The sequence below is a fragment of the Mirounga leonina genome, unplaced genomic scaffold (assembly GCF_011800145.1).
Source record: "Mirounga leonina isolate KUSES-001 unplaced genomic scaffold, KU_Mleo_1.0 Mir_151, whole genome shotgun sequence".
Lineage (NCBI taxonomy): Eukaryota > Metazoa > Chordata > Mammalia > Carnivora > Phocidae > Mirounga > Mirounga leonina.
In genome coordinates, this window is record NW_023270377.1 from 64,025,022 (window position 1) to 64,038,390 (window position 13,369).

Consider the following 13,369-nt stretch of genomic DNA (forward strand, 5'->3'; position numbering starts at 1 on the left):
TTGTTCTATATTCAAGTTCACTGATTTTCTCTTGTCATCTTCGGTCTATTCTATTAAGCCATCTATTCAGTTTTTTATTTGTTATTGTATTTCCAGTTCAGTAATCCATTTGTTTTTCTCTTCTAAAATCTATTTCTTCAGAGATTTTCTGTTTTTTTAATTTGTTTCAAGAGAATTTATAATTGATTGTTGAAGCATTGTTATAATGGATGCCTTAAAATACTTTTCAGGTAAGTCTGACATCTGATTCATCTCAGTATTGTGTCAGCTAATTGTCTTTTCTCCTTCAAGGTGTGATTTTCTTAGTTTTTAGTATGCTGAATGATTTTTTTTTTTTCCATCATACTCAGGGAATTTTTCTACCATGGTGGGAAATACTGGATCCTATTTAAGTCTTTCATTTTAGCAGGTAGTCACACTATTTAGGCTTAGCACATAGGTCTTGATCTGTTTTTGTGAGCTGTGGTTCTCTGGTGGCTTAATTTTTCAGAGGCTTTGTGGTGCTATTTTGGTCTTCTTGGTTTATCTGGTGCAGCTTGGACTCCCACTGGTTTCTGTTGGTGCTGCCTAAGGGACTGGAAGAAGTTTCCAAAGGTCAGGCAATCTGGTTTTTCTCAGTGATGGTGGGGGAAAAGAGGAGAATCCCTCTACTTGTAGCTCATGAGAAAAGGAAGCTCTCTGAAGTAAGCTACTTGTGGCTACATCCTCCTTGCTGGCTCACCCACCCATTATAGTGTCTCTGGACAAGGAAGGAGAGTCTTATGCAGGCCCCTGGATCAAAGAGAGACTTTCTGGATCAAAAAGCCTTTCTGGATCAGACCACCTTTTGCAGATTGGTCTCTTTTGGCCAGTTCCATCCACCTGCTTCGCTAGAAAAGGGACATCTCAGGCACAGCCGAAAAGGAGAATTCTTCCCCAGTCACCTTATTTTTGGTAGGGCCCTCAAGAAATTCTTGTCAGTAGTGTAGGCTTGTCTAAAGTTGCCAGAGGGACTCTCTTTAGATTCGGGGGAAGAATAAGCCTACTTGGACTACCTTCTGTTTTTAGATCAAGGGTGGGTGGACTTCTGCTGTTGGGTGTTGGGATGCAAGATGCCTTTCACTGCGCTATGTCTCCACTTGTGGGGTCTCAAATCAGCTTGCCTTCTTTTTACCACCTTCAGGGTCCTTCTTTGGTGGTGTTTTGTGCACTGTTGTATTTAGCAGAAAAGACCAGAGAAAATATGGTATATGACATCTTGTCTCAACCAAAAGTCTCATAACATATTTTTTAAAGGTCTGTTAAAACTGTTAAAGGAGGGGCGCCTGGGTGACTCAGTCATTAAGCCTCTGCCTTCGGCTCAGGTCATGATCCCAGGGTCCTGGGATCGAGCCCCGCATCAGGCTCTCTGCTCAGCGGGAAGCCTGCTTCTCCCTCTCCCACTCCCCCTGCTTGTGTTCCCTCTCTCGCTGTGTCTCTCTCTGTCAAAAAAAAAAAAACAACAAAACTGTTAAAGGAAAAGTTAATTAATGTAGAATATTTCATTTTCCAATATCACATAAATGAGGCATCACTTTAATTGGACAATTATATAAATATAGTATTAGTCTAAATACTAAAAATAACTAAAATACTATGAAAGTACTAAATACTAACTATTAGAAGTAGTGTAAAATTATACTGCCAGTAATCGGGCTGCTTAGAATTATCATTATTAACAAGCATCACTATTTAACACAAAGAATAATAGTAATAAAAATGTAATTAGGCCATCAAAAATTATGATCAATTTTTGCATGGATAAATCTTCATTTAGAACAGTGGTTCTCAAAATGTGTTCCTCGGAGGTGCCTGGGTGGCTCAGTCAGTTAAGCGTCTGACTCTTGATTTAGGCTCAGGTCATGATCTTGGGTTTGTGAGATGGAGCTCACACTAGGCGTGGAGCCTGCTTAAGATTCTCTCTCTCTCTCTCTGTCTCTCCCTCTGCCCCTCCCCTGCTCAAACAAATAAATATATCTTTTAAAAAAGTCATGTATTTGTAACCATGAACCATCAGCTGTCCTGGATATCTACCCTGTGTTCCACCAAAACCATTCTCCTTCTCTCTCCTTGCTCTCCTCTTAAAGACTCACTCACAACAGCTGCTTCAGTGGGTTCTCTTGCCCTCTGGCTTCTGGTTGGGTTTGGCCAATAAAAAGCACCAGAAAAAAGTGCTTTCTCCTTCCCAGATTACTAGGTTTGTTTCCATTCTTTGCCTGTGACCACACCTTCTGTGAAGGACCCTTCCTTACAGTTGATATCTATTATCTAGAGATTTCCAGTAACTATGATGCCTGTACCGCCCCTTTCAGGCCTAGAAGCAGAATTCCTTGATTTCTCCTTACACCTTGCCCACACCTTTTATAAGCCCATTTGCTGAACTCTCCACAAATTATTTCCTTGTACTATGACTTTTTTCCATAATAAGAGCTTATCCCTGATCCATATACCAACCAAACTTTTGGCCTTTTGTAGTTTTTGAGACCAAAAGAATTCAAATCCTATCTCCTATAATAATTTCTGCCAGAGAAAGCTTACATCTCATTTCTCTTCATTAAGCCAAGAGAAAAAGAGAAAAGAGAGCGAGAGAAGGAAGGAAGGAGGGAGGGAGGAAGGAAGGAAGGAAAGAAAGAAGGAAGGAAGGAAGGAAGGAAAGAAAGAAGGAAGGAAGGAAGAGAAAGAAATCTTATTACATGCTATACTTGTGTTTTATTATTATTTATTTATTTATGTTCAAGTATAATTAACATACAGTGTTTTATTAGTTTCAGGAAAAGGGTGAAATACAGGGTAAAAAATCTGAATTAATATCAAATAATATCTTAAAATATGCAAAATAGAGTCTCATTTTCTTTTTGTGTTAAAATTCTTATATCATAGCCTGTCTTATATATGCCAAAAGCCAGGTTACCAGGTTGTGTGCTTAGGTAGAAAAACAAAATAAAATAGACTCTCTTGCCTCTAAAAGTTATAATCTAGCCCAAGAGACCTGAAAAAAGACATAAAATAATTAAAAGTATTATATGCTACAACTCAAATTATTAGTAGGTAAAGGTACCACAGATACTAATGTGATACGATCACGAGACTTGGTCTAGCCTTTCACCACACACTAATGGTCTGTGCATTATTAGAACAAACACTTTCACTAGTTGCAGCCCAGTTCTTCCTCTCTTGCTTCAAGTCCCAATTGTTTGAATCCCCTGCTCAGAAAATCACTTTTTGCTGCCACAACCCAGCCTGAGCACTTGGAAATCCATCACCAAGAATTTTGAATCTTACTGCTCTCAAAGCTTCCAGTCTATCCAGCCGAAAAAGAGATAGTGACCTCCCCAAACTGCAGACAGCTCAAGGCATCACAATTAAAACTGTTCAATAAACCACTTCTAAGTGTAAGCTTTAGATGAGATAAAGGTTTCTTTTCTCACTGTTAAGAGGACTGTAAGTATGTAAAAAAATGACAGTCCCTCCAAATTTACTCTCACCTTCTTCTATGGTAATAGCATCCTTAATTATTAGCTAAACACAGCCTTCTGGAATAAATACTACCTTTTACAACCTCTTTTTCCAGTGAAAGCTGGCCATGTAACTAAATTCTATTCTTTTTTTTTTTTTTAAGATTTTATTTATTTACTTGACAGAGAGAGACACAGCGAGAGAGGGAACACAAGCAGGGGGAGTGGGAGAGGGAGAAGCAGGCTTCCCGCCAAGCAGGGAGCCTGATGCCAGACTCGATCCCAGGACCCTGGGATCACGAACTAGCCGAAGGCAGACGCTTAATGACTGAGCCACCCAGGCGCCCCTAAATTCTATTCTTTTAAATTTCTTTCCACCGATTGGAATCTGGGTGAAGATATGGGCCATCTGTAACGAAACAAGTAAGGCCAATAATCAATGAATGATAAGCAACAAGATAGAAGTGCCTGGTTCAGATAAGCATAAAGTAGTAGCAGTTAGATCACATTTTGTTTCCTTTATGAAAAAAAAAAAAGAACCTATGTGTCACACTGAAGTGATGTCCCAAACTTCTTCCTTACATTTCTAGGCAAAGGTCCAAATCTTAAAAAAAAAAAAAAAAAAAATCCACATCATTATAGCAAGATCACATTCTCTAGCATTTAGACCTAGAAAAATAGTTAGGCTGCAGTGCAGTCGAGAAAAGAGCACTCTAATATGACATCCCATTATGATTGGCCTTTGTTAGTTGTATGGGTATCGTGACCAGTAGTTTCCAACTCTGCATTGACTTTCACTTGTGCTCAGTACAAATCTCTCCAAGATCTTAAACAACAACTGAATTGGAAGGAAACTATTATAAATTCATAAAATAGTGCACAGTGAAGTAGGAGTGCCTTTTTGATCATTGGGTGCGTCATGCTGTTTCAGCTTGTGAAAGAGCTATCTTTGTTGGCTAAATACGTATTTCTGTTTAATTGCTCCATCAATCATGCTTAATAGTTCTGGTGAAGAAAAGTATCTGTTCTCTCAACTAAATGAAATTTCTTAGATCAAGGTGAAGCACGGACACATTTAGGTCAAGTGAGACTCGGCAATGGTGTAATCAGTTTGATTAAAGTAGACGTGTTGATATATTTTCTTTCAGATCACAGAAAGTTACTAAGAATTATCTCTAAATGTCTGCTTTTCTCCTGGACCTTATATTATTAAATATATTGCTATGTCCTCACATTGCTTTTTGCAGAAGACACTGTATTCTTCCGTTGGACACAAAGATTCTCTACTGCAGTGTGACCCAAGCCAAACCAGCCGCGGGTTGTTGGGCATCTCTGCTGCTACAGCATTTGAGGCACATGGGAAAGGTCTCATGAATAATGCATAGTTATAAACAGGTGACCATATCAAGATCTCTTCACTCGATGCTATTCCCAAACACACTCTGAGGAAAGTAATTGGATACCTTCATTAGCAATTGATCTGTACAGGAAGAAAGTGTGATTAAAAGCTTTGCAAGGCATCGACTGCATGTGCATTAGCTTGCATTGACTTGCATTTATTTCTACTGAAAACCCACGTAAATTGTAGCGATAACCAGAATCGTAATGCTAAAGAGAAATATAAAATATTCTAAAGCCACAAGTATGAAAGTACAGAGCCGTTCTTCCACTGCAGAGTAGGTAAGAGGCAGAGGCAGTTTATCAGGAGGCCACCTTATAATTAGGTTAAGTGCCTGTGAGGCAGCATCAAGTGCTGATGTGCTACCCAAGGAACAGCTGATAAAGCATGAATCCACTCTCGTCCATTTTCTTGCCACCAGTGACAAGAAATGTCAGGAGACTCCAAACACCTTCCTGGAACAGCCACCATTAATCTCCAATATGACCACATCACCGTTTTATTATTTTAGATGAAAAAAAAAAAATGGTGGCACATCCTTCCCCCCCACCCCCCGTCACAGACTACGTGTTAAACCTACAATATAGCAGTTTGGGGGCATTCCACCTCAGCCAGAATTATCAACACAATTGGCTAAAGTGAATTGCTGCTGTTGTGGGTGGGGAGCGGGTGGATGGCCCCCATGGCCAAGTTACAGATGACAGATATAAGCCTCTCGACTTATACAAATCTTCTTTCACAAGAAGATTGAAATGTGGTACACTCTCCTAACTGTATGGTGAATTATTATGATCGTAAGCGTTTATGGGCATTTGTAAGACAGCATTACAATGATTTCTGTATGTTGTGTTTCATTTTATATTGTTTCAGCTCAGTGGCTATGATGTTATCAATAAGTCCTATAAAATATTAACTGTATCTGAATAACTTCTCTCTGAGATTATAAAGTAGAGCTATTTATTTAGGTCTTCTGGAGATTCTATGTTCCTGATTGTCTATAGGAAGCTTTATTTACATCATTGCTCTGTTATAGCTATGTTCTCCATATCTTAGTTATTCCTGCTTATCTTTGTTGGTTTAATGCATGAAAATTAAATATGTTGATATGGAAGAGAAAAAATAAAATTTTAAGCTGTCATTAGTGTGAGGTGCAAACATTGGGAAAGAGGGATTTACTTAAGATGACTTAAAGTCAAGATCTTATGCTTCCATTTATGAAAGATTAACTGCTGTGGGAATTGTCATCTCACTGTAAACCACAAGAAAACTTGACAAAATCTATGAGCGAAATATTTTTAGACAGTGGGCAATAGGCAGCCCAGGACTGTGAAATCTGACAGCAGGGGTCCTGAGACGACGAAGTTCCAGGATCCCTGCCCTGTATTAAAGCCTCCTTCAGATCTGATTTAAATACATTTCAATACAAGCCTCAGATTTCTAAGCTAATCTGAAAGTAACTTAAACATGTGCCATTTTTTAAGGAATATAAGAAAATGCAGCACTCAGTAATGTAAAATTCACAATTTTCAGCATCCAGTCAACATTGTCAGACAAGGAAAGAGGCAGGCAAATATGACTCTTAAGCAGAAATAAGAAAAAGATTGTTATAATATAAAATATGAAATAAGCAGACTATAATGTTAAAATAGCTATTCCAAATAGTATAACTATGGACAAGAATGTAAAGGAACAAATGAGTTGATAAGGAGAAAAATTGGAAATATAAAAGAAATTCAAATGGAAGTAGAGTTCTAGAGATTAAAATAAAATCATCCAAAATGAAGAAAAAAACCGGATGGGTTTAACTATAGATAAGAAACTGCAGAAGAGATCTGTGAACTTGAATACGTAGGAATGAAAAACTGCAAATTTAACAGAGAAAAAAAACCACAAAAAACAAAAACGAGAGCCTCAGTGACCTGTGGACCAATGTCTACCAATTTTACATGTGAGTAATCTTTCCAAAATTAGGATAGAAAATATATCAACAGTAGTGTTGCAGTACAAGAAAAGTCAAAGGAAGTTCTTTGAGTAGAAGTTGCACTACAAGAAAAGTCAAAGGAAGTTCTTTGAGTAGAAGGCAAATGATACCAAATTGAAATGTGGATTTAAGCCATGGAATAATGAACACTGGAAATGGTAAACGTGGATAAATATAAAATACATGTTTTCTCATTTTAATATCTTTTACAAAATTTAACTGTATAATGCAAAGATAATAGCTAGCAATGTATATTGTTTATAATGTGTTTACATATTATATGAAAAATTCATAAGACTACAACACGAAGGGAAATATTGAAGAAATGGAAGTCTATTGAAATAAGGTTTCGTACAGTGTTCATGAAATGGTGTAATATTTGAAGTTAGACTGTGATATACTAAAAAAGCACATTCTAAATTGTAGAATAACCATTAAAAATATAAAACACTTATCAATGGACACATAGGTTGCCTGTATATTTTGGCTACTGTAAATAATGCTGCAATAAATATAGGGATGCAAATATCTTTTCAAATTAGTTTTGTTTGTTTGTTTGTTTATTTTCTTTGGGCAAATACGGAGAAGTACAATTACTGGATCATAGGGTAGTTCTATTTTTAATTTTTTGAGGAACCTCCATGCTTTTTTCCATCATGGCTGCACTAATTTATATTCCCATGAACAAGATATGCAATGGGGAATATTATTTGGCCATAAAAAATGAAATCTTGTCATTTGTGACAACATGGATAGACCTAGAGGGTATTATGCTAAGTGAAATAAGCAGACATAGACAAATAACATATGATTTCACTTATATGTGGAAGCTAAAAAACCAAAGCAAACAAACAAAGCAAAACAAAACAGAAAGAGACTCATAAATACAGAGAACAGACTGGTGGTTGCCAGAGCGGAAAGGGCTGGAGGGATGAGCAAAATAGGTAATGGGGATCAAGAGGTACAAACTTCTAGTTATAAAATAAATAAGTCACAGGTATGTAAAGTGTAGCATAGGGAAATAGTTAACAATACTGTGGCAACTTTGTATAGTGACAGAGGGTAACCACATTTATCATGGTGAGCATTTTGTAATGGATATAAATGTCAAATCATTACACAATACACCTGGAATTAATATAAGATTGTATTTAACTATATTGCAATTAAAAATATTTATATATATATATATATATATATCTCACACAGATATATGCACATAAATGCACATTATATCTCACAAAGAGAAGGTTAATAAGCTAATATAGGGGAGATAATGACATCTTAAAAATCATTAAAATAGGGGCGCCTGGGTGGCTCAGTCAGTTGAGCATCTGACTCTTGGTTTTGGCTCAGGTCATGATCTTGGGGTCCTGTGATCCAACCCCATGTCTCATGCTCCACACTCAGCGGGGAGTCTGCTCCCCTCCTCTCTCTACCCCTCCCCCTGCTCGCACACTCTCTCTCTCAAAAACAAATACATAAATCTTAAAAAAAGAACTAAAATAATTTTTAAAAAGGAAGAAAACTTAAAAACAAAAAACAAAAAAGAAAGATAAGACAATTAGAAAACAAATAGTAAGATAGCAAGATGGTAAATTTCAGCTCAACTATATCAGTAATTAGGCAAATTATAAATAGTCTCAACACTCTACTTAAATGACAAAGATGTCAAATAAGATTTAAAAAATACCAAACCTTCTTTAAATGGGAAGACACAAATAGATCAAGGTCAAAGATGGGATAAAATATACCATGCAAACACTGATCCAAAGAACACTGTGCCCAGTCCCACAGATTTTTTAATAAAAATTTTAAAAGCTATTACATACAAAGAATTTAGAAAGATGAAAGGTCATTAAACAAAATTAAAGAATGTTTATAATATGAATTAATTACTGAGATATTGATGTTAAATAGTCAATACTTGTACTATATACAAGATCATAAAAATGTAAAGTATTTAAGAATAAGTTTAACAAACTATGTGCAAAATCTATACTCTGAATATTGTAAAACATTTCTGAGAATGGAAAAAACACTCTGTTAATGAGTTGGAAAATTTAGTATTGTTAAGATGTCAATTTTTCCTCAATCTGTAGAGTCAACACAATCCCAATCAACATCACAGTAGAAATCATCAAGTCAATTATCAAATTTATATGCAAATGCAAAGATCATAGAAAAACCAAAACAACTTTGAAAAAGAATACAAAATTTGATGAGTTGCCTCCTCTGATTTGAAAAGCTACTATATCAAGATAGTGTATTAAGGTAAGTATAGCATATACATATATCTTTGGAACAGAATAAAGCCCAGAAATAAATCTACAACTATCCAATCAATTAATTTTCAACAAAGTTACCAGGATAACAAAATGGAGAAAGAAAATGTTTTCAACAACTGTGCTAAAGCAATAAGATATCACATTCACATAAAAATAATTAGGGGCGCCTGGGTGGCTCAGTCGTTAAGCGTCTGCCTTCGGCTCAGGTCATGATCCCAGGGTCCTGGGATCGAGCCCCGCATCAGGCTCCCTGCTCGACGGGGAGCCTGCTTCTCCCTCTCCCACTCCCCCTGCTTGTGTTCCCTCTCTAGCTGTGTCTCTCTCTGTCAAATAAATAGATAAAATCTTTAAAAAAATTTAATTAATTAATTATTGGCTATACTTCCCACCATTTAAATAAAAATTACCTTGAAATAAATCTTAGATCTACACATAAGGGCTAAATCTGTTAAAATTCTATAGGAAAAGGTAGGAGAAAATCATTCTAATATTTGGTAAATGAAGGATTTCTTAAACAAGAATAAAAACAATACTATTACAGAAAAAAATGTATTAGTAGGACTGCATAAAATTTAAAACCATTTGCTAATTGAAAACACTGCAAAGAAAATATAAGTCCATTATAGTCTGGGAAAAATACTTTAATACATATACTTGACAAGGAAATTTTATTCATAATATATAAAGAAATCTTACATATCGATATGAAGAAAACAAACAACGAGATTTAAAAAATGGCAAAAAATTTGGATACACATCTTCACAAAAGGAAGATGTAAGTGACACATAGAAGAGATACAAGTAACAAATAAGCCCAACATAGTTGGACATTGGAAAATGCAAATAAAAACCACAATGAGACACCAGTGTGTACCCACTAGAATGGATAAAGTTTTAAAGAATGACAATGGCAGGTGCTGGTGCTGTCATATATTACAGGTAAGAATGCAAAATGATATAAGCACTTTGGGAAATAGTTTGACTACTTCTTAAAACACAGATTTGTTACCCGGAAAAACCACTCCTGGGTATGTATCAAAGTGAAATGAATACAAATGTCCGTATAAAATCTTATTGGGTGTTCATAGCAGGTATCTTCATGATAATCTCAAACTAGAACAATCTAAATCTCCATTGATTAGTGAATGGATAAACTGTGATATATCCATACAAGGAATATTATTCAGAAAAAGAAAAAAAGAGAGATGAACTACTGATAATCAAAATGATTGTGCTAAGTGAAAGAAAGAAGATATAAAAAATTACATATTCTATGATTCCATTTAAAACGAATTCTGGAAAAGGCAAAACTACAGTGATAGAAAGCACATCAGTGGTTGCCTGGGCCTGGATATGGGGTGAAGGGACCAAAGAGAAGCTTTTGGGCAATGGAAATATTCAATTCAGTATCTTGCAGTTGTGGTTACACAACTAACGATACATTTAGCAAAACTCATTGAACTGTACATATAAGATAGAGAATTGGATATAAATTATGTATCAATAAACTTGATTTGAAAAATGTATAATTTGTTATGCTAAATTATATAGACATACATGTATGCAAAGAAAATTCTGGGAAAAGAGACCTTAAGGCTTTAATTATGGTAATCTGCAGGTAGCCTATTTTTCTGGCAAGAAGTTAAATATAATGAATAAAATATTTTCTTAGAAAAATGTATACATGGGTAAGAAAATGCTATCAACATTTAAGAATAACTATCATAAGAAATTAAAGGAAATAAAACATATCAATAAGTAGAAGGCAATAAGAGAATAAAAAGAAGAAATTCAAGAGTAAAATAACCAGGAAAAAAATAAGATGCCAGAAATAAATTCAAATACATAAGTAATTACAGTAAATAAAATAGATACAGCTATCAGAATACAGTATGGGAAGGGGAAGAAAGGATGACTCCACAGTGGAGAACAAGACAAGCACTACTTCAGCCGGATAATGGTCATGATCAACAGTCATTAATCATGCCGATAGTATATAGCCCTGATTTGATGTTACAAAAAAGTACTTTATCTCTGAGATTTTCTTCCAAAAATTCTATAACCCCAGTCTAATCATGGGGAAGAGATCAGACAAATTCCAAAAGAGTAGCATTCTGCAGAATCCCTGATTAGTACTCTTCAAAATTGTCAAGGTCATCCAAAACAAGGAAAGCCTGAAAAACTGTCACAGTCAAGAGGAGCCTAACGAGACAGGACAAGGAAATGTTGTGTGCTACCCTGTATGGAATTTTGGAACAGAAACAGAACATTAGGTAAAAACTAAGGAAATCTGAATAAACTATGGATTTAGTTAATAATTATCTATCAGGGCGCCTGGGTGGCTCAGTTGGTTAAGTGACTGCCTTCGGCTCAGGTCATGATCCTGGAGTCCCTGGATCAAGTGCCGCATCGCGCTCCCTGTTCGGCAGGGAGTCTGCTTCTCCCTCTGACCCTCCCCACTCTCATGCGCTCTCTCTCTCATTCTCTCTCTCTCAAATAAATAAATAAAATCTTTAAAATAATAATAATAATAATTATCAATATTAGTTCATTTTAATTGTAACAAATGTACTATATTAAATTAAGATGTTAATAATCAGGGAAATTAGGTGTGAGATATAGGGGAACTCTGTACTACCTTACATTTTCTGTAAATCTAAAACTGTTTAGAAAATTTCTAATTCAAAATGTATTGTAAATCTGTATATGTACTTCTATGAGTCTATGTGACAAATTAATATGTTTTGTATTTAACTCAAAAGGCAAAAATTAAATAACAAAACAAAAACAAATCTCTTTTGGGGCGCCTGGGTGGCTCAGTTGTTAAGAGTCTGCCTTTGGCCCAGGTCATGATCCCAGGATCCTGGGATCGAGTCCCAAATCAGGCTCCCTGCTCAGCGGGAAGCCTGCTTCTCCCTCTCCCACTCCCCCTGCTTGTGTTCCTCTCTCACTGTGTCTCTCTCTGTCAAATAAATAAATAAAATCTTTAAAAAAACAATCTTTTTTAAAAATAAATAATAAAAATCACAAAAATACACACAAGAACAAAAATAACTCCATAAAATTTGTTCTTAAAAAAATGCAGCTTTAAGACTATATAAATAAAAGAAACAAGTACCCGATATATATTCCTCAAGAGATATACACAAAAAAGGAAATCATAGAGTAAGATTGAAAGAAGAGAAAAAGAAACATAAATGTAATTTAAAAAATGGGGTGAAGCAATATTAACTTCACACAATATAAAATATATAATAAAAAGCATTAAAAGAGGTGAAGAAGGGAGGTGACTAAGTGGCTTAGTCTGTTAGGCGTCCACTCTAGGTTTCAGTTCAGGTCATGATCTCAGGGTAGTGAGATCCATGTTAGGCTCCACATTCAGTGGGGAGTCTGCTTGAGATTCTCTCCCTCTCCCTGCCTCTCTGCCTCTCTGCCCCTCTGCCTGCTCACACACACACTCTCTCTCAAATAAATAAATAAATAAATAAATAAATAAATAAAATATTTTAAAAAAAAAGAGGTGAAGAAGGACACTACCTAGCGATTAAAGGAAAAAACATAACCTAATAAGGTAGCATTAAAATAGGTGATACAAAAAACAATGGAATTGTAATGAGAAGTTATATATTCATATAAAGAAATATTTTAATATATTCATAGAAAAATATTTTCATATATTTTTTGATAAACATTATGCAAAGAAATATTAGTAAGATTTAGAATATATGAAGGACACTATTGAGTTTGGTTTAACCTGCACCCCACAAATAAAGAATATACAATTTTTCCAGGAGCACAGGAACTTTTACAAAATTAAAATAGTCACTTTTAAAAATGAACAAGATCATCTTGGAGAAAAATTTAAGAGCTAATAAGTTATTTTTTTAAAAAAGTAATAAATGGATAGGTGTGCTGATGAAAAGCCTCAAAATCAAAAAGATATAAATTCTCCTGAAATTAATTCCAAATAATGTTCTTTTTAATATTGTTGCTGTTGTTGGAACCAGGCAAGCTGATGATCCTAAAATTCACATGGAAGAGGAATTGTCCAAACATAACAAAGACAATTATGAATAATAAACAAACAAATAAAAGGGACAATTACATTTCCAGATATAAAAAATAGCACAATTTTCTTCCTTGCTTCCTTTCTTCCTCCTTCCTTCCCTCTCTCCTTCCTTCCTTCCTTCCTTCCTTCCTTCCTTCCTTCCTTCCTTCCTTCCTTCCT